Source organism: Nyctereutes procyonoides, unplaced genomic scaffold, assembly GCF_905146905.1.
Source record: "Nyctereutes procyonoides isolate TBG_1078 unplaced genomic scaffold, NYPRO_anot_genome, whole genome shotgun sequence".
NCBI classification, from domain to species: domain Eukaryota; kingdom Metazoa; phylum Chordata; class Mammalia; order Carnivora; family Canidae; genus Nyctereutes; species Nyctereutes procyonoides.
This window is the reverse complement of record NW_026575047.1, coordinates 8,600,270-8,627,493: the sequence shown is the minus strand read 5'-3', so window position 1 is coordinate 8,627,493 and position 27,224 is coordinate 8,600,270.

The following is a 27,224-nucleotide window of genomic DNA, read 5'->3' as shown; positions in this document are numbered from 1 at the left end:
TCTCTCTAACCTCTAAGTGACAATCTTTCTTTCCATCTCTTGGCTGTTAGATCCCCAGAGCCTGACTTAGTGCCTACCCCTGTAGGTGTTCTACATGTATTTGTAAATAAATAAGTTAACAAAGGAATGAAGAAGTTCACCAAGGTAACATGCAGCCCAAATTTAAGGGTCTGTTGGGTGATGGACAGCAATGTGTCTTACCATGGATCGATGCCTTTTCACTACTGAGACTCCTACTGAGTTGAGGAATCACTGGAGTATAACTGCCTGGAAAGACCAAGAACTGCCTTAGAGAGGGAGCCAAACGAAGCCAAGCAGGAAAGAGGTTTGCAGAGAAGTAATTGACACCACAAAAATAGTGAAAATATTAGTATTGCAGAGCAGCAAAAAAGATGTAAGAGGTAAATTACTTCTTGGGGAAAACAATAGTAATTGGGGTCTGCTAGAGTAAAGACGGATGCTGATGGTTGCAAACAACAGAATTATGAACTCTAGCAGACTTAAATAATCTGATAATATATTTTCTCTCATAACTGGTAGTCCAGGGTAGATAGACTTCTGCGTTGGATGATTCAGAGACTCGAAACATCATCCTGGGTTCTTATTCCCTCCCGTCCATGGCTCTGCAGAATCTTTATTGTCAACCTGACCTCTGAATGGTAGCACAATGACTGAAGTCAGTGTCCCATCCAGATAATAATGTCCACAGGAAGAAGAAAGACAATTACTCCCTATGGTTCTCTCTTGACTTTATTTATGTATGTGTTGTCCATTTATTCTTGAGGAAAGCATGCTCTTTATTACTATTAATGAGGCTTATAATCCCCTGACTGCAGTTTTCTCCCTGAACCTGAGCAAACATAATTCTTAGAGTCAGAGCCTGCAGATCTACTTTACCAACAATGAAACTTTTTCCAAGAAACTCTCAGAATCTTTTCCCCTCACATCTCATTGATTGGATTCCACATCTTTTCCTAGCACATTACTCACACGGCAAATAGAAATCCCCTTGCTACCCTAATAGGAGTTGTGACCAGCTCATGCTAAGGCATGTGGCTAAGAAGGAGCGAATACCTTAAAAAAAAAAAAAAAAAGTTATGCTGGGAGAAGGAAGAAAAGGCAACTGCTATGTGGGCAGTCTAGGATGGCTCCAAGACACATGAAGATTCCAGTAATCCTAAAAGAAATATCTTACATGGGCATAGTACTTAACAGTATACAAACCTTTCCGAATCTCTGAGGTAGCTAAATACTATTATCTCATCTTTCCAGATAAGGAAACTGAGGTTCAATTGACTGAGATAGAGTGTTATATAATCAGGAAGTAGCAGTCATATGTGGGAAGTCAAACCATCGTTGAAAATTTGTCTGGTTTCCTGAATAGAAATTTCAAGTCACAGAATTTTGAAAGAAAATTTCCAAGTGAACACTTGATACACAGTGAAGCCATAAGTCAAATAAATTTTATTATTATCACATTCTTTTTGCTACCCCATTTACTCACTTGTTTACTCGATCATTTATTCAATAGCTTATTATGTGCAAGACAAATTGTCAAGTACTCAGAACTAAAAAAAATGAAAAATAATTTTACCTATGCCTGCACTCCTGAGTTCACAACACAGCAGGCAGGATTAAAAGGTGAGCACGGCCCTTTTTCCTAATTCTAAAACGTCATTATGGGAAAACATCTAACTGACACTGAGAGAGGGGAGGGGAGAAAAAAGAAATGCAAAATTAAATGCACATATTGATTGTAAGTACATATAAATTTCCGAAGTGTCCTAACCTGGAGGAAAAGACTGTCAGAAGACAAGAGATTTGCCTAACACAGCACAAGGGTTACAATAAGGTGTATAATCCACACAACGCCTTATGTTCCCACAAAATGAGTTTATGATTCATTTCCCAAGGAGGTGAGGGGGATAGAGGAAGTAACATTTTACAAGTGAGCACTGAACAATGAGTTGGAGCTTTCCAGATAAAGAGAATAAGGCCCAAGAAAGAACAATGCAATAAGACATGGGAGCAGGAAGCAACAGTGGATAATTAATTCATTGTGGCTTAAGGACGGAATCTTCTTCATGTCAGGCAGAAAGAAAACAGAATGAAAGAGAGAGAAAGAGAGAGATCTGGGTAAATATACAATCCAGTGTTGTCCCATATGAAATATTCAGCTTCTCAATTATTTATTGAGCTACTTTCAGGATGAAAGTCCCCATCCCACCACCAATTAGCTGACCATGTCACTTCACTTTACCAAGCCTCATCCCCATCCTCTGTAAAAGCAGTAGAGTTCCCATGCCTACTTCTCAGGAGGAGCTGTCAGGATTTGACGTCATGTTGCCCATGAGGCACAGAGCCCAATGCTTGGTGTGTGGCAATATCCAATAAATGGTAACACGCTAAGAAAAATGAGAAAATAACCCCACTTTTCAGTCTTGACATTTAAAGAGGCACCTTTCTTAGAGGTAGATAAACACTTCAGGCAGTAGAGACAGAGTGATAGAGACAGAGAGGCTGTGACCCCAAATGTAGAAACAGTTCAGTGTACCTCATTGCTGCAACCACTTCAGGAGAAAAGGCAAGGCAGAGGGGGGTCTGAGGAAGAGCAGAGTGCAAATGTCAGAGGAATAGAGGCTTCTCTACCAAGTGTTCCCTGAGGATGTGAGAGCAGCAAGAGAATCTCCTTGAGGTGTGGGGTGATTTCAAAACAAGGAGACTGACATTAACCTTTCATTTGAAGATGACTGAAAATGGGAGGCTTACAGATTAGTCCCCCTCAGTGGGGTACGAGGGAACCAGATGGAAATGTGCCTCATCAAAAGAAGGGACCCCATCCTCATGTTCTGAAGGAGCGTTGAAGGGCTTTCTGTGTTTCTGGGCCCCCCAAGCGGAGAAGCAGAGAGGTGAGCGGAGGGGTCATGCTGACACACTGCTTTGGACAGCAGTCCAGATGAGGGGCACTTAGGGCTGGCAGAATCTAAGGGGGGAGGGGTCATGACAGCCCCTCCTCACCATGAAGCGAAGTAAAACTGAATGCTAGTGGAGCATGGGTGGGGTGTGTGTGTGCAACACATAACCGAAGACCACCATCCCAACTGTAAGCCCAGACCTAAACCAGCCCAGATGGAGAGGGGAGATGCCTCCCTGACACCTGCCAATCCCCTCTTGTCGCACCCAGCTTTGAACCACTCCCACTATGGGGACCAACCCAATGATGTGGAAAACCCTGTAGAAACCCAGGAAAGGAGCCAAACATGCAAACCTCCTTCCCACTAACTCAGATGCCATCTTGGGGAGGCAGAGAGGAAGGGTAGAGTCTTGAATCTCACTGAATATCAATTCCAAAGACACGAAGCTTTAAACCAATAGAGCTTTGTGGCCCAGGATTACATTTTCCGCCTTGTCTTAGTCTGTTTGGTTGCTATAATATAATATCACTGGTTGAGTGGCTTATGAACAACAGAAATGTATTTCTTACAGTTCTGGAGGCTGGCAAGTCCAAGCGCAAGGTGCCAACAGACCGGGTGTCTAGCAAAGGCCCACTCCTTGACTTGTAGAAAACTATCTTCTATTATATCCTCACGTGGCAAAGAACAGAGAGTAGGCAAGCAAGCTCTCAGCTCTCCTTAGAAAGGCATTAATCCCATTCATGAAGGCTCCACCTTCATGGCCACAAAGACCCCAGTTCCTAATACCATCATAATCGGTGTTAGGATTTCAACGTAGGGTTTTGGGGGTGGAGGCACAAAAACAGTACATAATAGGCACTAATATGAAACATTTCATGAAATATGGTGAGTTTGATCATAAAAACCCCAAGTTGTGGGCATCTAGTTGTTCCCAGTAGCTGAGAGGATTAGTCAGTAATAGCCAACATTTATGGAATGCATGATTTTGCCAGATGCTAGGCTAAGCATTTACGTGGTTTGCCAAATTTGACTCCCCAACTATGTAGGTGATACTGTTATTTCTATTTCACAGAGGAGACAACTGAAGTAAAAATGCTGTGCTCTTACTGTATGCGTTAAAACTAGAGGTAATGGTTAAAAAAATAAGGAGTAACAAACTATTTTATCCTGCTTCTTGGATGAAGCAGCAAATGGCACCATGATAAGAGATGAGTACAAATATCACATAATACGTCATGAGACACAACCCAATAAAAACATGCATTTCCCCAAGTCTGCGAGCCCTGTGCATCTGGATCAGACCATAGTAGTGTTTCGAGACAAGCTTGGGGTAGAGATTTGGCCACTGCCTGTCGTTGTCCTCTCCCTAAGATTCCACTCTGGATCCCAGCTTCCAGGTTCACGTGCTGTGTGATCTTACAACCATGTAAACCGAGTAACTTAACTTCTCTGTGCCTCTACTTGCCCATGTGTCCAAGAGGACGAACAATGCCCATGTTCTGGGATGGTGGTGATGGCCATGGACAGGTCATGCAGAACACCTCACACGACATCTGGCATAGTGGTTATTATTTTGACCACTATCAAAGCCTCACTCTCTCAGCCACCTGACTAGTTAGAAAGTAAAACTCCCCCCCAAAAAAAAAAAAAAGAAAAGAAAAGAAAAAAGAAGAAAAAAGAAAAGAAAAGAAAAGAAAAGAAAAGAAAAGAAAAGAAAAAGAAAAGAAAGAAAGAAAAGAAAAAGAAAGTAAAACTCCCTTCTCTGGTGCATAAAAGGTACAGGCAAGAATTTACATGTTTTTCCCTCCCGGGGCATTTTACCAGTAGCATCTTGGAAATCAATGCACCTTGAAAGACACAAAGGAATCCATTCCTAAGAGAAAGATATAAATTCCCTACACAATGGGTTATTATCCTGATTAAGATATTTCATGGGTCAAAAGCTTTCCCTAAACCCGTGAAAATAATACTTAAAGTCTTTATTTGCATCCTGTCTCTTTTCAGAAAGGGTGTGGGGTTGCCAAGAAACAAAGGCAACATACCAAGTGAGATCGATTAAAGAAAAGAAACAGAAGATTACAAATCATGAAGAAAAGGGAATCAACACACTCTTCCAAAAGATCATCCAGAGTTATGGGGCCCAAACATCAGACCTGGAACGGAGTATTGTATTAACTATGGCAGAAGTATTGAAGCTTTGATAGTGTTTCTGGGAATTTATACTTTTTATACTTCACATACCTTTTTTATGTGTTTCTCCCAGCACCAGCAATCCAGTGAGAAGGAGGTTACCCTCCCTGGTTTACAGATAAGAAAACTGAGGCCTTGAAATAGGAAGCCATCAGACCCTGCCAGGAATCTTTGTTTTTGTTTTTTTGTTTTGTTTTGTTTTGTTTTGTTTTTTTTGGGTTTTGTTTTGTTTTGTTTTGGTATCTTTGTTCGATGCTCCTCTGTCGCACCACAGGCCCCTACTTTCAGGTACAGGGTAGAATTTTGAAGCAGAGTCCAGTTTTTAGAGAGCTATTCTGAATAATGCATGCATGTCAATAAACAGAATTAAATTTAATAAAATAGCAGTGAAATTTATGATTACCAGTGGTACACCCTTGACAGCACACCTGGCCACCACCCTTCAATTTTGAGACGGGCCTTCTTATGACACGGAAGCAACTGGAAGGTCAAAAGATACATCAGAGTATGGCCCTGGGCCATTTTGGTTTGCTCATCTAGGGCATCAAGGCTCTAACAAGATTCACATCATTATCAGTGATAAGTCATGAATTAAGCATTTTTTTTTAACTCTCACTGGTTAAATAATGCTTAGCAACATCATCTTCCAGAAGCACTTCTCCTATAGTCATGATTAGCCTTTTCTAATGATTCTGCTCAGCTAGGATTTTTAGTGTTTTTTAATTGCGTATTTTATGATATTTTAATTTTATGTTTATTCATTATTAATCATCTTTATTATATTTTAATTGTAGATGCAGCATCCTAAGCAGGGAAAGGGAACACTTCACAAATAAGAATATTAATTTATATGTCTTAAAATAATAATTAGAATTTTAATAAAATTACTTCTCTTAATAGGTCTCGGTGGAATGTAAATCCCCCACCCTTTACTGAACAAATGAGATATGAGGTGAATATCATTAAGCCCTGTGCTCCCTTATAACCAAAAAATTTTAAACAATCGTAAACCTTCAAAATATTTACCTAAAGGCAAGTGGCCTCTAAAAAGCAGCCTCAGAGCTGCAGACAGAGAATAAAATCTAAATGTATCTTTGGGGCACCTGGGTGACTCAGTCAGTTAAGCATCTGACTCTTGATTTTGGCTCAGGTCATGAACTCAGGGTTGTGGGATTAAGCCCCGAGTCAGGCTCCACCCTTAGCATGGAGTTGATTTGGGATTTTCTTGGATTTTCCATGCTTGGATGCCCATGCATGGTTAATATCTCCCTCTCTCTCTCAATCTCTCTCTCTCTCTCAAAATAAATAAATGAAATCTATAAATGCATCCCACCTCATTCTGGCTTCTATCAGGAGGATGGACACATCGACATTGCCCATCTCACTGGGGTGTCTCAGATCACTTTGTACTTGACTTGCTCCCATATCAGGAAAAGACTGCCTGTCAACACACAACTCTGCAAAGCATCCTGAGTGTCAAGGCCATTCGAGCTGCACACCTGAAATGATAATACTGACCACTGTCGATGATATGTTGCATCCGAGGATGCCATAGGGCTCTGGAAAGATCAAGTAAGCCTTTTAGGTTTTCAATGCAAGGAGAGGACCCCTTGGGTCCAGCGCTATAAATGGGGAAATTGAAGAGCAAGGATAGGAAGCCACTAGTTTGATGGTTCCTGGCCAGAACCTTATGGAGAAACAAAAGAGCCAGAGCATGTCTGGCCCTTCACTAAGCTCAGACTGCCTCTGTGGCTCTTGGATCGGACTTTGAGTTCTCCTACTTCTATGTTATGCGATGAAGAAACCATAGGTGTTCCTTTGAATGAATGTCCTTTCTTGTATTGCTGTCAAAGTTTATTCTCAATACCATCCTTTGATGTATAGCTTTCTTGTCACTTGACAGTTTAAGTTTCTTCCATGTTGTAATTAGCAGCAGTAATTGTGGAGCTGGCATTTCCTCTTCCTGGGCAGAGGATGCTACAGCCATTGTGGAATTAACCTAAAACTCTTCCAGCATCATTTTAAACTAGGGTGTTTATCATGGCTTTGTGGGTGCATCTGTTACTGTAGGGTTTCCATGCGTCCTTTTAAATCCTGTTAATTGTCTTCCAGTGGAAGCTATAAAAATTCTCTAATAGAAAAGAAATATAAATATTAGTAAATTTTCCCATGTAGGTGGGAGATTTGTTTTGTTTTGTTTTAATTAACTGTTCACACAGTTCCATTCCCATTACTTTAGTGTCACTCTTTGCAGCCTCTGAGAGTGTGCCCACCCATTTCAGAAAAAATCACTGTCATCATTCCTTTTATGAGGCTGGAGTTTATCAGAGCATGGCTACAAAAGGTAATCAGAAGGAAGAAATGCAGCTCTCATGAACTCTCAGCTGACACTTTGTCTTGTATCACCCCAGACCCCACCATCTCCAATACACACACATGCTCCCCTCGTGCAGGGTAGCTGCAGCTCCATACATTTTTAGAAGAGCATGTGGTACTGATTATGAGAATGAGTCCCTCTCATTCCCTTCATGACCCATTAAAAGGTCACTGCCAACCTTCTATTACAAGTCCAACCCCCATGATGTCACAAAACCCAGAGAAGAACTACAGAAACTAGGAGAAAAAACTTCTGGGATCCCTTGGCTTCCAGTCTCACTTTGCCAATCAAGGAGCAAAGTCTAACAAGGATGTCCGGGACTCCGAAGGTGATTTTAACCCCATAGCAACCTGAGGAACAAATCTGGCAATAGCAGAACCTACCTCAAAGAGTGGGGATTAAAAGCAAGCTGTAAAATTCTCTTCAGCAAGTTGGCAACAGGGAGGAATAGTGTTAAGATGAATGCAGGTTAATTTTTTTTCTTTCCATGGAACAGTCACAAACTCTTAGAGGAAACTGGCTGACCAAAATTTCTTTTTTTTTAATTGGAGGTCTTTTTTGTTTTTTTTTTTTTTTAATTTTTATTTATTTATGATAGTCACACAGAGAGAGAGAGAGAGGCAGAGACACAGGCAGAGGGAGAAACAGGCTCCATGCACCGGAAGCCCGACGTGGGATTTGATCCCGGGTCTCCAGGATCACGCCCTGGGCCAAAGGCAGGCGCTAAACTGCTGCGCCACCCAGGGATCCCCAAAATTTCTTTACAAGTGACAGAAATAGGGATGACCACAACATATAGCCCAAATTCTGAGACTTTGACTATGAAGTCAACACTAAGAGATGTCAAACATGAGAAAGATGCCTTAGAGACAAAATGGTTGGGGGTAAACAGGTAAGCAAATCAAAATGGACAGAACACAATAGAAGGAACTGGCTTATCTGAAGAATGAGGGAGTCAAGGAGACAGAATAGGGAAGGGGCCCACTGGAGCTTAGGAAAGCAGAGTGAGAGCCCAGTGTTGGCAGAAGACAGGGGCCTTGGCTCAGTGGCCTTGAGCCCTCCAATCCCTGTGTGTCTGTCCCTCCTATGGAGAGATACTCCAGGCTATCTTAGTTCATTGTCATTAAACATTTATATCCTAAAACTAACTCTGTGTTTTAGTTCTGTGTTCACCAGGCAAACTTCCAATCTTCAATTCATTTCCAGAATAGATTTGCCAGCATTTTAGTCTAGTTATATTGGTAATTAAATTTATTTTGGTAAATCACTCAAAATGGCATGCCAGTTGATACTTTCTTGCTTGTAAGTTTGTCTAATGTAAATTATCTGAATCTCTGTTTATAGGAAATACTGGACAAACAATAAAAATAACAAAATATATCTGAATAGCTTAGGCCTGAACTTGCCTAAGGATGGCTTTTCCAGTTCCCCCCTGTTGTGCTGTGCTGGCCTCTTGGCGTCCTTGATTTCCCACCGTCCCCTCCTTCACACCACAGTCCCCACTTCTCACCAAGCCCCTCCAGGTGGGTGATTCCTACAGCTTCAGACTGATCACATGGCTTAGATTATTCTTACCCCTCCCGTGTAGGTCTACAGTACACAATTAGGATCGAGACCCCTTACATCTATGCAGCATCCAGGACAATTCCCCACCCTGCTTAACCCCATAGGAATCGATCAGAGAATGGAAGCCTTTAGGCAAGAAGCAGTAAAGGTAACAAATGAGACTGAGATCCCAATGTCTCACCGTTTTGTTGCTTTTTCTTCACCTCCCCCCTAAACTGAGTCATAATACTTTTCAACCCTAGAGAGAAAACTCCTGGCTTTAGCCCCTTCTAAAGCCCACTGGTAGCCTTTTTGTTATACTTAACTGGAAAGAGTGCCTGAGATTCTGTATCTCATGTGGAATTGGAAGCCAGGAGGTCTGGGTGACAGTTAAAATGTTCTCATTAAATGGTCCCCTGGGATCACGCCACCTAGTGTAGAGTCATGGATGCTGAAAGCTGCACAGGACCTGAGGGATCACCCAGTATGACCCATCTCTTAGGACTCCGTTTATAGAGCAAGACTCCTCTAAAGTAACATCTATAAAAATGAGGCTTAAAACTATTCTGACCCCCAAATCCGATATAGTTTCCACTCCACCAAGCCTCTTCTGGTTTTAATTTCACCAGCAGCAAACTAAAGGGCTGAATTTGAAGGGATTGCTATAAATCAACTTTCAGAATACAATGACCTCAACCAGGCTTCTAGTCTTAGGTCCCTATCCCGACTTCAGTTGGGGTCATGGGTGAAGGAGCTATTAAGACAACTTCTATTTGCAGCCCGTCTGCCAGCATTGCTCAGCCAGCTGAATGCAAGACATTACCCACCAGCTCTGAAAAAAACCCTGCCTGATGATGAAGCCAAGACAGAAGAAGGTGGCTCTCAGGGCTGGAGACAGTATCGTGACAATATCTTTGGGGCATCTGGAAATAGATGAGTCTAAAAGTAGGCCTGACTCTATGCCTGGACATTTCGGCTTATGAGTTGAAGAGGAGGAAAAAAAATCCCATTTCTACGTAATGTCTCACTTGAAACCAGAAAAGCCCTAATTCAGCGATGGAATTTTGGTGCTGCTCTGGAGGCAGTGTTAGCCAAGTAGGAGGTTCTGGAGGGAGAGCTGAAATTAAAGTAGAAAAAAGTGGGCTGAGCATTCCCAGAAATGCTGCAGCAGGATTATGATTGAGCAAGGAAGCAAGCGCCCCCTTTGTGATCCAGTCTTCACATTTGTGAAACTGGGATCATACCTCCCTCACGGGCTGTTGTGAGGACTAAATTAGTGTGTAAATATAAAATGATTAGATCAGTGCCTGGCATTCTAATATCTATATAATCACGTGCCATTTTATGAGACATTCATTAGAAATGCAAGTTAAAATGTGATTTATGGCAAACTTCACTTGGGAAACATTCTCAAGTTGGGAGACCTCCTTACTCCAAGGCCCAGCACACAAGGAATCTGGGGGAGCCCCAAATAGTGGGGTGGATAAAAGGGTTTACTTCCTGAGCTTGGAGAATTGCATATAGATTCCAAATGGTGCCCCACTATGTGAGTGACTCATTAATATGTATGTATCTGTGTGTACATTACAGCTTCAGCTTTTACACCCTAAAGAATCAAGATGTTCTTCCATGTGGCAGCTACCATTTTTGTATTGCCAACTCAGGTCTTCAATCCATGGTCCAAGAAAGGCGGTGACCTGTTTCTCTAAAAATTTCCATCACAATGATCTTGTGAAGCTCTTAGTCTCTAAGGAAATCCCTTGCCCATCTCATTCCCAGGCAGAGCACAAGTCAGAAAAACCAAGCAACAAACTTCTCCCCTTAGAAAAACACTTGTGGCAATGAACTTCCATCATTCTTTTGAACTCTGTCTCTTTTGTGTTTGTGATGTGAATAGACCTTACAATTAATTATCACCATGAATAATATATGGTTGTGAGCCTAAGAAATAAGTCAAAGGTTCCAAAGAGGTTTATCCCTCATTTTATACACGGGTAGGTGTTCTTGCAAACACACATTCCATTTTAAACACATCAGCACGTTTGGGGATAGAAGCTTTTCGGAGCTGGCCTTCTTGCAGTTGGCTCATTAGTGAACAACTCATGTAATCAATAAGTTACCGACTGAGAGACTAAGAGTTTCTTATCTCTGCCTTTGCATGTTCAAGTGTCTCAGAAATATCGATGAAACTACATTTCTCTCTCTGTCTCTGTCTCTCTCTCTCTCTTCTGTATCACAATAATTAGTTGGAACAGAATGGAGTTTTGCTAATGTGCAATTCTTTTGAAGCCCAGAATGTGTCTTTTGGTCACCTTGCTTTTTCCTCTCCCCATCGGCTAAAGGTTCTCATTTAAGTGACAGGCTGAGGCTTTGCAACAATTTCAAGATTTCAGGTAGGATGTCCAATATCCTAAGACATGATAAATGTCCAGTTAAAGATACAGTTCGAAGTTCCACAGGGGAAATAGATTGGGCTGAAACAATAGACATTCTTTATGACAATGTTTATGCGAAGTTAAAATGGTCATGCTCACTTTTTTTTTTTTTTTTGGCATGCTCTCTGGGTACCTAATTCTTGTCAATGTTTCTCATTAATGACTAAGGAAGCCAGTGTGGCAGAGAGCATGTTTAGGTTAACTTGGTTGACCAACTGAATCCAACTGACTGGTAGTGAATTACTAGCAGACCTGTAGATATGCATGGATAATTTTGGCACCTATCCATAATGTTCCAGCCCATAATTCTTGCTGGTCTGTGTGGCCTAAGGACACAGCAGATGGACATAATTGCCCCTTTGGGCATGCCAGTTCACTGGCATTCTGGTGTTCACCACCCAGTGTATGGAAGATCCCCTCTCTTCTGAGCCTTATCAAGGTTTTCTTTCTCTTACAAAGGTAAGAGAAAACCACTGCATTATGGTGCTTTCCCTTGTTAAAGCAAAAGCATAATCCTTCTCAACCCATCAGGATCTCTAGGGAAGCAACTAGCAGACAGACAAAGCCCAACCTCTGGAAGGAGAGCCAATCTGACCAGGTACTAGCTCTAAGGACTTTAGAAAATCATTTCTATTATGTGCTACTCATTTCATCATCTGCAAAATGGACGTAATCATGTCTAACTTCTAGGGTTCTTGGGAGGATGTTATGTCACCTCACTGATATAAAGTAGGACCTTGGGATATAATAGTTATTGGTAAGAATTTTAGAAAAAAGTGAAAGAAACACTTATACAGAAGCACTTGAGAAGAAACATAAAATATTAATAGTATCAAGCAACAATAATACTAGTATTATTATTAAACTATCTCATTGGTAGAGTCAAAATAGGGCATCTATATATAGTTCTATGTAGTATTATAAACAAGACTGTCCAGAAATGATTCAGGGGTGCTTTCTGAATTGTCTGGACAGTGAACTAGCTAGCAATGGGGTTGCTCCTTCCCTAAGCCAGAAGCTTCTCCATAATACAGCTGCTCATGGGACTAGGGGCTTCCTCCCATAGCAGGAGGGTGTGCAATGGCACACAGGTCCCAACATCTATAGGTACTAGGAAGCTAGTTTTCCTAAACAACCTCTGTAAACAATAACACCCAAATCCAGAGTATCTGGATTCCAAGTAGCATATTCATCTTTTCCATCCACACCACAATCACTTGCTAAAGCTACTTTCCCATGTTAGATTTCCTGTCTTCATCTGTTTGGGCTGCTGTTAACCAAAGACTGCAGACTGGGTAACTTACAGACAACACACATTTACTTCTCACAGTTACAGAGGCTGGAAGTCCAACTCAAAGCACCAGCACAGTCAGGTGCTGGTGAAAGCCCTCTCCCTGATACATATGTGGCCTCACATGGTAGAAAGGGTGAAGGAGTTCTTTATAAGACACTAATCCCATTCAAAGGTCTCCAGCCTCAGGACCTAAGCATCAACTAAAGGCCTACCTCCTAACATCATCATACTGGGCACGGTTTTCGACATACAAATTGGGGGGGTGGAGGAGACACACAAGCATTCAGACATCGCGTCCCATAATAAACAATAGTAATAAGGGACATGCTTCCTACCCTGAAATTTATCCCCATAGTTTATTCAGCAGAGTATCCTATCCCCAGATTGACTCCCTTAAGGGATAATGAGGGATTTGGGGACAGTGTACTTTCTTTTCTTGCTAACCCTTGTTTTATAAATCTCCCATATAAAGACTGTTCCTTTTTTTTTTTATTTTTATGTATTTATTTATGATAGTCACACACAGAGAGAGAGAGAGGCAGAGACACAGGCAGAGGGAGAAGCAGGCTCCATGCACCAGGAACCTGATTCGATCACTGGTCTCCAGGATCGCGCCCTGGGCCAAAGGCAGGCGCCAAACTGCTGCGCCACCCAGGGATCCCTAAAGCCTGTTCCTTAACTATACCCTGTTATGTGGTACAATTTGTCTGGAGACTGTTGCACAAAAGTCTACCTTCAGAATTTTTTTCCAATCAATCCTAAAGACCCATCTACGAGTTCCGGTCACATCATCAATCATTAAAAATGCACAGATTTGAGCGCACGTGGGGGGCTCAGTCAGTTAAGCATCTGCCTTTGGCTCAGGTCATGATCCTGGGGTCCTAAGATTTGGTTCTGGGATCGGCTGCATCGGGCTCCCTGCTTTGAGAAGAGTCTGCTTCTCCCTTTCCCTCTCCCTCTGCCCCTCCCCCAGGTACACTAACTCCCCCCCCCTCATAAATAAATAAATAAATAAATAAATAAATAAATAAATAAATAAAATCTTTATTTACAAAAGTGCACAGATTTTGTTTTCTGCGCAGAGCACTCTACTAACCCTAGGAGGGCAAGTTAATTAAACACTATCCCTGCTCTCAAAGAGTTTGGTTTTTGCCATTATGATGCTGTTGTTCTATGTCTTTAGTAGAAAGAAAATACAATAGCTTTGGTAGAACAGAACATAGATTTATCCTCAGTGGTCTCTGTGCCATCCATTGGTTAAGAATAAATTATGAACCAAGAACTCTACCAGACACTTTATAGACAGTATTTTACAAAATTCCCAGACTTACCCTCTGATAAGACAACTGAGGTTCAGAGAGGTTAAATAACTTGCCTGAGGTCACACAGCTAGTGAGTGATAAAAAAAAGAGTTTGAACTCAGTTCTGCTCTTGTAATAATAAGTCATCCTGCTTCTTAGTAACTTGAATAGCCAAAGGCAAACTCAAAGCAGATGAATTGAACTGGACTCAGCATCAACACATTTAGTCTATTTTTCTCCAGTCGCTCAAAGAGCGCCCCAAGGGCCTGGGAGTCCACATGTGTCTCTGCAAATGACTCATTTATTTCCAGGGAGTGACTTAGTCATTAAGGAAGAAAACAAGCAGAGTAGCTCTAGACACACAAATCATGTTCCAAAGTATCCTTGTCCACTGATCAGCACTCATAAGGCTCATATTTAAAGCCCTGTCATATTCAAAGTGCTGAAAGCGTAAGTTGAATTTTTACATAGCAAACAGAAAAGAATGAGGGAGAGTTTCTGAACTTATAGCAAAGTCTACACAACATGTAAATGAAATAAACTGACATTTTTTGAGTTCTGCATGAACCTGTTTTTTATAGTCTTTCAAATATTTACTGTTTTAGAGGCCTAAGGCACAGTTCTCCTAGTTGTTAAAAAAAAAAAAAAAAACAAGCAAAGAAACATTAAATGAGAGAGTGAGTGCTACAAATCACTTGAATGTGCTTTATAAATTCCATTAATATGACCATCAACAGTAAAGATATTGATCCAAAAAAAGGTAAAAATGGAATTCACATTTGTTCACAGCCAACTGTGTGCTGGGTACTGTCTGGGAATCTTCAGACGGTGAACATTTGTATTTACTTTTGGCTTTCCATCAATTGATTTCTCCTCCTATGTTTATGTAATTCTCCCCCTAATGAGTCTCGCCAGGAGGCTGAGCCTGACGCTTACTTGGAAGCTGCCTCCCTTACAAAGTCAGGGACAACTGAGACTTTGTAAGGGAGGCAGCTTCCAAAGTCAAGAACATGCTCCAATACGCATCCAATTATGTCTGGCCTGAGAGTTGGAACAAGGAATCAGTGAGAGAAAGAAGCAACAATACCACCACCACCTATGACAATGCCCCTCCCACACCAGCCTAGGTCTTGACTTTGGCTATTGTTCTTTCAGACTCCATGTCTGGTTCTCCATCATGTCAGGTGATTCTTTCAATCACTCCTGCTCCTGTAACTCAGCTAGAATTGCTTGCAACTCCTGAATGCTGATGGAACCACCTTACAGCAATCTTTCCTATGGCATGAGTTTCATATATATATATATAAATATTTATATATATATATATGTTTATGTATTCCTATTATATAATTAAGGAAATTGAAGCTTTGGGATAGCCAGGCACCTTCACAAGGCCATGCAGCTTTTAGGAGACAGGGCATAAGTGGCTGAATGGTGGCTAATATATTCTCTCTATGCTCTGGTAAGAACTATGTGGAGGTACCCAAGCATATGTGGGCATCGCCATCACCTGGTGGAAACTACCCATGGAGAGCCCCAAAGGCCTCTTCTCTAGAGTTGTAATTCGCAAGGTTGGATTATTAAGTAAATTCACTTGATTTAGGAGACCAAGTCCATATGTTGTCTCTTCTGAAAAGTGAGCCTTTTCTCAGTTGATATTGTGTGTTTTGATATAGATACAGCTATAATGGTGTATCCCTTCAACGCCATGAACCTGGGGCCCTCATACAGAGTTTAGCCACAAGAGATACAGGAAACTTTGTCTGAACTTCAGCTTAGATCACCTACAACAAGTGAGGGGTGAAAACGGCTGAAAGAAGTTTCTTCTCTTACGCCTTAGGAGGTCAAGACTTGGGAAATCTGCAGCTTTTCTGAATTGGAGGTTGGGCATCACAGAGCTGGGATTTGTCACTGTTATAACACAATGAAGAAGCGATTATGAAAGGTCATTGCAGAATGTGAGATCGTAACCTCTGCATTTACAAAATGCTCCTAATTTGTATCAGGGGCTTAGCAGGCCACTCTCAAAGGAGGCTGGAGAAATCCAGTGTTTTAAAATTTAAGTCTCTTTCTCCTCTGTTGTTCACACATCTCAATAAATAGACATGGTGGGTAGAGAATTATTTGAGTGATATTCCAAGTAGTGAAGATTGGGACTTCCCTACCAGCTGGCAGAAAAGCCTGCCTCACAATGAAAATAGACATAGAGTCTTGTGTTTAAATACAAAAAAAGCACTGCATCCTGAAGGCTTTGACAGATCCCAGCCAGAATTAAGCAAGACCACTAGCAGCTCCAGTGAAATCTGTGACTTTCAAGTGAGAAAAGGCTCCATCACCCTACCCCAGCCCTTAAAAGCCTTGAACACACTGGCGTGGAGATCCAGGTCATCTTCAGAATGTGGGCCTATAACAGACACATGAAAAAACATTTAATATCATTCTGCATTGGGGAAATAGAAATCAAAATCCCAATGAGATACCACCTCACACCAGTCAGAATGGCTAAGATTAACAATTCAGGAAACAACAGGTGTTGGTGAGGATGCAGGGAAAGGGGAGCTTTCTCACACTGTTGGTGGGAATGCAAACTGGTGCAGCCACTCTGGAAAACAGTATGGAGGTTCCTCAAAAAGTTAAAAATAGAGCTACCTTATGATCCAGTGATTGCACTAGTAGGTATTTATCCAAAGCATACAAACATAGTGATTCAGAGGGGCACATGCACTCCAATGTTTATAGTAGCAATGTCCACAATAGCCAAAATATGGAAAGAGCTCAGATGTCCATCAACAGACGAATGGATAAAAAAGATGTGGTCTATATACACAATGGAATATTACTCAGCCATAAAAAGAATGAAATCTTGTTATTTGCAATGACATGGATGGAACTAGAGGATATTATGTTAAGCGAAATAAATGAGTCAGAGAAAGACAAATGCCACATGATTTCACTCATATGTGGAATTTAAGAAACAAAACAGATGAACATAGGAGAAGGGAAGGGAAAATAAAATAAGGTGAAAATAGGGAGAGGGAGATAAATCATAAGAGACTCAACTCTAAGGAACAGAGTTACTGGAGGGGAGGTGGGTGGGCAGATGGGGTAACTGGGTGATAGGCATTAAGGAGGGTATTTGATGGAATGAGCACTGGGTGTTATATGGACTGATGACACACTCACTAAACTCTACCACTGAAACTAATAATTCACCATATGTGAACTAAATTAAATTTGAATAAAACATTTTAAAAAATAACAGACTGTGGGCCTAGGACTCAGTCTGTCTGATGTTTGAACCCCACCTGTGCTATTTGCTAGTCATAACTTTGTTCAAGGATTTAGCTTTTTATGTGTCTGAGTTTTCTCATCCATAAAATGGGAATAAAACGGGAATCCTAATAGTATCTACCACATGGGGTTGAGACAAAAAAATAAATCAAATATTTCCTTTAAACATTTTGAATATAAATCAAAATGTTGTCTGTCTATAAATCTTCATATAATCTTTGGTTTCTAGGTAAATAGGAGTTAACAAAATCACCAGCAAGTCTAGGGTTAGCCCTGCCACTCTGACACGTTCAAGCAGCATGGCCTGGCCAAGTTATTTCACTTCCCCAAACCTCATTTCCATGTGTCTAAAAATAGCTAATGATAGATTAGAACAAGCCCCAGAGGCTTTGGGTAAGGATCAAATGCAAAAAGCTATTGAAATTATTAAAATCGATGAAAAACTGGTGGAGGTGGTAGAAGTTTTTCAAAGATAAAAATTAGGCTTCTTGCTGTTTCTTGAGCATGCCGGTCATAGTTTCACATCAGACCTTGACCCAGCTGTGCTGCGTGTCTAGAATTCTTTTCCACCAGCACCTCACATGGTTGGTTTCAACTCAAAGACATTTTTGTGGGCCCCTGATCATTTGAGAGTCCAACCCTTTTTCTTTTTCTTTTTCTTTTTTATTTTTATTTATTTATTTATTTATTTATTTATTTATTTATTTATTTATTTATTTAGAGAGTCCAACTCTCAATTTCAGCTCAGGTCAGGACCTCAGGGTCGTGGGATAAACCCCAGGTTGGGCTCTGCTCTTGGTGCAGAGTCTGCTTGTCCTTCTCTCTCTGCTTCTCCCCACCCCGCTCCATTGTGCTCTCTTTCTCTCTCTCTCTCTCAAATAAATTTTAAAAATCTTAAAAAAGAAAAAAGACCATTTTCTTAGAGGGACCTCTTCTGACCATTCTATTTTAGTTAGCCACGCGCGCGCGCGCACACACACACACACACACACACACTCATACACACACACTCATACTCATCCTGCAATATTTTATGAAATCCATTCATTATATATTTTTATTGGTTACTTATTCCCCACCGTCATCCCAATGGAATATAAATTCCTTAAGATAGGCATTTCTCAATCCCTGTCTCTCCGGGAGCTAGAGGAGTAGCTGGCACAAAGTAGGTGAATATTTACTGAATACCCATGAATATTTACTTCATGTATTCAAGAATGAATTCAATCCCATTGACTCTTGCATAGTACCGGTTAACACTGTGACTGAAAGCTTCTACTTCTTTCAGTCTCGAGGTTTTAGAGTGGCCAGGCTTTGTCAAGGTCACCCAAGGACAGTGATTCTTAAGATGTGCTCCCCAGCACAGCTTCCCAGGCCAGACAGTGCACAGAACTGATCTGCTGGGTCTTCACTTCCAGCCTAGAGCACCATTCCCCAGATACTCCAGATTCCAAATCAACAATATCTCTGTCTATGTGGGCCACGACAGGGAAAAGCTTAGGGAGCATTGCTCCACAGAGCCCAAGTGATTCTAGAGAGGTGCCTCAGGAGCCAATGGTAGGGAATGAGGGAGAGAAACCCAGGGGCCTGGCTCCCAGATTCCCCACCCCACTTCCAACATTGCATCTCCATTTCTTCACTGCTTTACATAGCAAGCTTCCAGAAATTGTGATGTTCAAGAAATGACTCTATAGCAGTTTAAATCAAGATCTGAAGGAGTCGCGCAGGAATAGATTATATCCTTGGGGACATCCTTGCAGACACTCCAGAAAAACAACGATCTATGCCCTGGTGCCTAGCATTTCATTGATTGCATTCCTTTAAACCACAAATTACCTTGCAGAAGGTAACCCCTGAGTCCTTGGCAGCTTAGAGAGAATGAGTTTATTAGCCTACCTTCCTGAGGGTGGAAGGATGGCTATAGGCCTAAGGAAGTGACGGGAGCCAGAACATTCTGACATGAGCAGAAAGGGGATGAGCCAGAGACCACTGGCCTGTCCCAGTGTCACCCCAGGCTCACGCTGTCACTGGATAACATTGCCCTATTTGCCCTACTCTCTCTCTACACAGATCAGTCAGCCTAAAGCCACTCAGGAGCTGGCAACCAATGCTGCTTCCCACACAGACCTCCACATATCCTGCCAGTGAAACAGATTTTCAATGGCCTCTGTCTGTGGGATATTGCTACCCATTCAGGGGTAGATTTTCAGTGCAGGGCAGCGTAATGATTCCCATTAATGCTGATATTATTCATGCAGCTAAAATCCACATGCCCCCACCTAAGACATTCCCCTGTAGAGGCTACAGCCCATATCTGCTTAGAAATCCTTCATTACAGGTAGATAATGTGTTTGCACTATATAGGAGTCTGACGCACAGTAATAGCCTCCCTCAACGTGTCTTTGAATCCTGCGAAACACCAGGGGATTTTTATGTGTACATTTAATCACTAAGCCCAGACTTCCACTTGCCGACATCCTGCTTCCAGGGCAGATGACAGGATGTGGTGCTCTTAAACTCAGTGTTAGGAGAGTCTCATCCCTTGCAAATATATTTTCCACATAAAACAGTGCTCTTTATTCCCAATCCTATTCACATTTTGAGTTGGATAATACTTTGCTGTGGGGGACTATCCTGGACATTGTAGAATGTCCAGCAGCATCTCTGGCCTCTACCCACTCAATGCCACGAGCACCTCACTCCGAGCTGTAACAACTACAAATGTCTACAGACACTGTCAAATGTGCCAGGAGGGGCCTCAGTTGAGAACCAGTAACATAAAACAAAATGAAAGGAGGGATATCCCCTCCTGTCCTAAAGCCCTAAATGTAAAACTGATCCTACACACAAAGAACTCCACCTGGACAGCAAGAAAGCAGGAATATTTGATATCAAATGAGGCATCAGATAGGGTTGTTTAGGAGTATCAAGAGTCAGGGAATAAACTCAGGTTTTATTGGATCCAAATTAAATAATATAAGAATCAGTCCCTGATTAGAAGGGGTTGTAGAGACAATTTGAGGCCACTCCCCCTGAGACAAGAGAGGAAACTCAGATCCAGAAATGATAAGTGACCTTTGGGTGGTCTCATAGGCTTGACAGCAGAGGCTGGACTAGAAGTCAGGTCCCCAAACTCCAGGAAGTTCACCAGTTGTGGCTTTCCTTCCCTCATTTGTTTATTCATCAAACACATATTTTTTTTTATTTAATTACTTGTCAGCTGCTGAGCTCAGGCCTGAAGACAAAAGAAAAAAAAAAGGTCATCTTTCCCAATAATGACAATGGAGACCACTTATCAGTTACCTTCTTACCTTGTATCCATGGATGAGGTATTTTAGATCTATCATGTCATTCAGTCTTCCTGAAAAAAAAAAATCTATGAGGTTGGTACTATTTCCTCACTGGTGATATTGATGGGCACAATTAGACATGGTAGTCCCATAACTCATGTGACAGTTACAAAGTCCAGCGTTATAATTGGAAATATGTCAAGAGTCTTCTAGGAATGATGTATCGACTAGAGCAGAGAGGAGTCCACAGTCTTCCCTGTTGGTAAAGCATCAACACCCATCTGCCAGCTACACGTGATGTGTGGGAAAAGAAGGGACATTTGTCGCAGCACAGTGCTGGGGTCAGATCTTGGCTCTGTCCCTTTCCTTGCATCCTTTGAGCTAATCATACAACATCACTAAGCCTCAGTTTCCATACTTGTAAAGAGACTTTAGGAGATCCAGCAGGCAGTTGGTATGATGATCAAACAAGAGCGTGCCTTCCAGTCACCAAATGCTAGACCTCGGGATCCCTGGGTGGCTCAGAGGTTTAACGCCTGACTTCAGCCCAGGGCGTGGTCCTGGGATCCCCGGATCAAGTCCCACATTGGGCTCCCTGCTTGGAGCCTGCTTCTCCCTCTGCCTGTGTCTCTGCCTCTCTCTGTCTCTCATGAATAAATAAACCAAATCTTAAAAAAAAAAATGCTAGACCCCTCTCCTTTTCCTATTCTGTCTGGACTCAGTTTCTTTATCTATAAAATGGAGATGATAAAGATAGCTACTTTGTAAAATTACTGTGACAGCTAAGAGGGTACATAAAAGGTATATGGTTTGGAGGCTTTAGTTATGTTTATAAATGTAAATAGCTATGGGATATTTTTAATGGGTAAATCAAAGGGGGGAACTCACAGATAAACCATAAAGATGAAGTAGCATGTTTTCCTTGCAGTGTCCACAGCCCTCCCAGCCCACCCTACCCATTAACAGGTGTGTGATCTGAGATCCTTAAAACTGAAATAATTTGCCCAAGATTCCTCAGCGAGCTGCTGGTGTCTTTTTCTGGCTTCCAAACCCAGCTCTTTCTCCTTCCTCCTGTTTACCTCCTATGGGCTATCCTGAACCTAGCCGGGAGTAAACCTCTCATGGATGGAAAATGCGACCCCCCCCCCATATCACAGACTATCATTGTGGAGGGGCCCACAAGGATATGACTAATAACAGAGCAATATCCACGTAAAAGTGAGCTGCCATGGCCCCTGTAAAGCCTGTCCTAATTGGAGACTCCCATTAGTCACTCAGTTCTGGGGTCTTATCATCTCCTCTGGGAGCCCTGTCTGACTGCCCCGTCAGAAGCAGCAGTCTGTTTTCATCACCTCATCTGTTTGCCTCCACAGCACTTACCAATATCTGAAAACACCATGCTTAATTCTTTACTTGTTTATGACCTGTCTCCCATACCGGAATGCAAAATCCATGTGGGCAATGGCCTTATCTGCTTGATTTGCTACCTTATTTCCAATGGTCAGAACAGTACCTAATTATTATTAGACTCTTAATAAATATTAGTAGAACTGATGCAGAAATGAGTGAATTTGAACCAGATTCCTATGTTCTTCTTGCGAGCCTTTCTTGCACCCATGTCCCATTACCCCAAGCCCCCACCAGCCCCCTACATGCACCCAACAGAACCCCTGGGTCACTAAAGTAGGTTGGATTTTTTGAAGCATGTCCTCGGCTTGGTCTCAGTAGGTCCCAAATCAAAATCTTAGGAGCTCTAGAACTTGCCCAAGCTCTGATGATCTGCAACCTAGATGTCCTGAAGTCTACCATGATGCACTTGATTCCATGCATACCAAAATGTTGAAGAGTTTCCAAGACTTGAGATTTCACTGAAAGGCAATTCAATAAGCACTTACGAAGCACCGTCAATGCGCTTGTCATTATATCAGCAAAACAGGCACTACCACCAATCTGATACAGGATGTCTGGCCCCAAACTATTTCCCCTGCTTGCAGAAGTGGTGATGAAAAATTATGGCATTAGCTTTTGGTTTGCAAGAGTGAATTCTGGTTGAATACACACATTAGGGGTACCATCTTACTACTCCAATAAGGATTAGTCCACCAGATATTTTCCATGACGACCATTGACAAGGAATCACATAACACAGCGCAGGACCTTGGAAAGTTGATGGAGACAATGGGTACCAGAAATGAGAAAAGAGGGCACACGAAGGGATAGAAGAAGGATCTAAAGACAAACTGTACCTTTCTGTGGCAGTTGGGTGAGTACATGGGAACACTTGAAGCAGGATCGACTTGAGGTCTCATCCTAGCTCAACACACAAGCTGGTGCTATAAACTGAATGTTTATGCCCTCCCAAAAAAAATCTAGAAGTGGGGCCTTTGGGAGGCAATTAAGGTCATGAAGGTAGAACTTTGGTGAAAGGGATTAGTACCCTTAATAAAGAGACCCCAGAGCTCTCCCTCGCCCCTCCCACCATGTGAGGACACAGCAAGAATACAGTCATCTGCGAATCTGGAAGTGGGTCACCAGAAAATGAAACTGCCAGCACCCTGATCTTAACATTTCTCAACCCCCAGAAGTGCAAGAAATAACTAACTTGCTGTTGTTCATGAGTCACCCAGTCTACAGCATTCTGTTACAGCAGCCCAAGTAGATTAAGACACATGGCTAATTGTCTACTGTCTCTGAGGCTCGGTTTCTTCATCTGTGAAGCAGGAATAATAATACATAACTCGGAGATTTCTTGTGATGAATAAAGAATAAAGAATTAATATGTACAAAGTGCTTAGCATTATTTCAGGGGCAACGAGCAATATTTATCATTATCCCTCTGAGCTTACTCAGGTGTAGACCTCAAGAGGGTGAGTGAACACCAGAGTAGCCTTTGGATGTACCCCTTTGAAGGATAAGAAAAATGTCATGAAACAGGGCTCCATAGATCGCTCTTTCACTGTGCCTGACAGTGTTAAAGCAGCTTCCCCAAAGTACTTGGTCCCCAAGGGCCTCTTACTTACCGGGAGAATCTGCTTCCTCCCTCGTGTGCTCTGTTCACCTTCCTACTCCCATCTGCACCAATTAGCAGAGAGCAGATTGCCAGAGACCCAGGAGAGCGCCTGGAGAACAGACACACCATGCCAAGAACGGGGGAGCCTTCGGAGCCTGTAAAGGGAACGGGTCGAAAATGAAGATGTACTGGGGGAACAGGAATTACAACTCTGCTGATTAAGTGATGAAGTGAACGGAAATGAAAAAGGTGGCATAAATTATTAAGGAAATGCTAGCTGCTCCAGGCAAAAGGCAACTGATGAAGGAGGCTGGGTATTGTTAAAGGTTATAGAAAGAACCTGCAGCTGTAACCCGGGGCCTCACTGTGACACAAAGGACGGATATTGTACTCCCAGTGTGTGTTTTTTTTTATATTTGTTACTGATTTTTAAAGGTTCAAAGATGTCTTCGATTCCCCAGGTAGCTGGCTCTGTCCACTGAATAAATACAGGAAATGGCTTCAGATTAACTTTAGAACACAAGTTTGCACCTATAGTCAGAACAGTTGAGCTGAAACAGTCAGACAGGCCATTTGGATTCCAGATAGCATAATTTGAAAAACATTTCGGAGTGACAACTTCAGAATGCTTTCTTGATCAGCAATGCAGGGGCTTGGAGAGAATTCTCAAGTTATCACCTTCCAGAAGAAGAGAGGCGATGGAGTAGATTTCAGTAAACAGTAACTCGTGTGAAAATTTGCCTCATATAGAGGTACATCCTTTTGGAAGGTTTGAGCATGATTACCAATCAATGTATTTCTCATTACTTGATTTTTTAAAGATTTATTTATTTATTTGAGAGAGAGAGAGAGAGAGAGAGAGAATGCACATGTGAGCAGTGAGGAGGTGGGCAGAGAGAGAGGGAGAGAATCTTAAGCAGACTCCATGCTGAGCTCAGAGCCCGACACAGGGCTCAGTCTCACGACCCTGAGACCATAACCTGAGCTGAAATCAGGAGTCGGACTGCACCACCCAGGCTCCCCAATTTCTCATTACTTCAAATTGCTGTTGATAATGCTGTCAATCCTTCCTCCCCCTCACCACAAATGCATGATTGAATGGGAATCGATCTCTACCTCTGTCTCTGTCTCTGTCTCTCCAGCTCTTTCTCTCTTTCCTTCTCTTTTTACCTAGGTGCACTGACTCCAATAGTTTGTTGGAGGACAGAGTCTGTGCCTTAACGATGGGGCTTTCAAAGATTATACAAAATGCAAGTGCAGAAGAAAGCAGGGAACAGAGAAACTTCACAACCCCCGACAGAGTGACCGCTTAGGCTCTCAATGACTTTGCCAGCACCCCCAATGCAGTTCCTAGAAGCTTAGCTGTGCTTCCTATTCTGTTCCAGAACAAGGATCCTGCTGAAAGCCCCCTCTCCTTGAAGAAGTTTGAGGGAGTGTCTCAGAACTAACAAAGGTAACTCACTGTTTATAGGAGGCTGAAAGTCTCTCCATTACAGTCCTTCGCCTAAGTGACATTCAGACTTTGCTTGATTACCTCTTATGACAGCAAACTCCTTATCTCACAATGTAGCTCATGCCATTTCTGAATCACTCTTCTCAGCCAGGTACATAGGTAGAAATAAGTGCTCCCATCGATTAATGAATCAATTAATAGCATTAAGTCAAGGCTGAGGATGCAGATATAACCAAAGAAAGAAAGGCTGATCACAATTTTATTTTACAACCTTCCCAACCCCTCTCCCCTACACGTTGGCAGCCCATGCACACACCACTGGATTGGGAGGAGCAGAATCCTTTTTGTCACCTTGCTGTCTGCTTAGATTTGGACCACTGGAAGGATAGCACATCAAAAGAAAGACAAGAAATCACTCAGGAAATACTACAAAGCACTAGGTCTGCCTCTATTGGATTACAGCTGGGGAATAAAAAAAAAAATGCCTTTGTAGCTTTTTTTTTTTTTTTTTTTTTTTTTTTTTGTCCACAGTTCCTTGTGTAAAATTGTGTTTTTAATCCTAGTGACAGAAGTAATATATTTTCATTGAGGAAAATCCAAAAGATGCTAAAGCGCAAAGAAGAAAACAGAAAGTCACTTAGAATCCCATCATTCACAGATTAATACATTAATTTGGTGTATATCCTTTCAGAGGGTTTTGTCTATTTGTCATGTTATTTAATTGGGAACCTATGTTTCATAGTGTTTTATAATTTTTGTGTTTAATATAACAATGTGCTGTGGACATTTTTCCAAGTTATTAAATTTCTTCTTCAACATAGTCTATAGCATTTGTGTAAATAAAGTACCCTGTCCTGTCTATTTATGCTCCTATTTAGAGTCTACACATACGCTATTTATGTATTTATACATCTGTTTATAGTGTTATTGGTGAGCACTTAGGCTAATTGGCAGCTTTACATAATATTACATATGATGGAGGATGAATCAAGAACTCTGGAATCAGAGAGGAAAACTCAGAATCTAAACTTACGGAGGCAAGGAGAGCTTCCTGGAGGAAACAACACTTGAATATTACTTTTCAGATTAGAAAGTGTGATAGTTTACATTAAAATATTTAGTCTCCACAATTGGCCAAGATGCTCTTACAGTTCCCCTCAGTTGACTAAACTTTAGACAGATTTCTTCCTGACTCTAGGTTCTGACCTCCCTCTTCTAAAAGCCTTTGCTTTAGAAAACTTGTCATTGTAAATTCTCTCTCTGCTCCTTTGAGATGTAAATCTTTTTAAAAGCTTCTTGCCAGCTTTACAGCCCAAGAATTTCTCAAGGACCTGGGAGCCACCCATTGGAAATGTAATCACGGAGGAAGGAAATCTCCGTTTCTGTGGAAGGGTAGGAGCTTCACTTTGAGAGCCTAACTTCCTGTCATGAAGATATAAGGAAGTTTCCTTTTCCTTTCAGTGAATGCAATTAGCAAACTGATGGTCTCATCCCAACTCCCAAAAATTCTCCCAGACTTTGTTTCAGCAGAAATGAGCTCTCACTGAGTTCTGGCCTCTCTTTCCTATTAGAGTAGTCTGGAATAAAGTCTTCCTTGCCTGTTAAACGTTGACCAGTGCAAGTTTTACTTTTTTAACAAAATGGAAGTCTTAAAAGGCCTCATATCCTACGGTACAGGAAAACACAACTGAGAGAAAAGTATCAAGCGAGGAACTCCATGAGCACTTCCCTCTGAATTCCTACATACCACACTAGGAAAAAAAAAAAAAAAAAAAACTAGAAGAAAGAAGTTGAGATTAACTAGAGTAGTTGGTTAAATGATACTAATGAGAGCCTTGTTGAAAACTGACCGGCTCCTCCATGGCTTCTTCATCCACAAAATGAGACCAATAACAGTACCTGCTTACAGGGTTGTTGTGAGGATTAAATGAGTTCGTATATGAAAAGGGAAAAAATGGTACTGGCACATACAGAGTGCTGTTCATACTGATATCGTTATTATTACTATGGAACAGCATCAGTTTTAGAGTCAGAAGAGGCTGAGATCAAGAGCCAGCTTCATCACTTCCTAGGAGAGTGTATTAGGCAACTAACGTGTGTCAGAGCTGGTTAAAAGGTTTAAA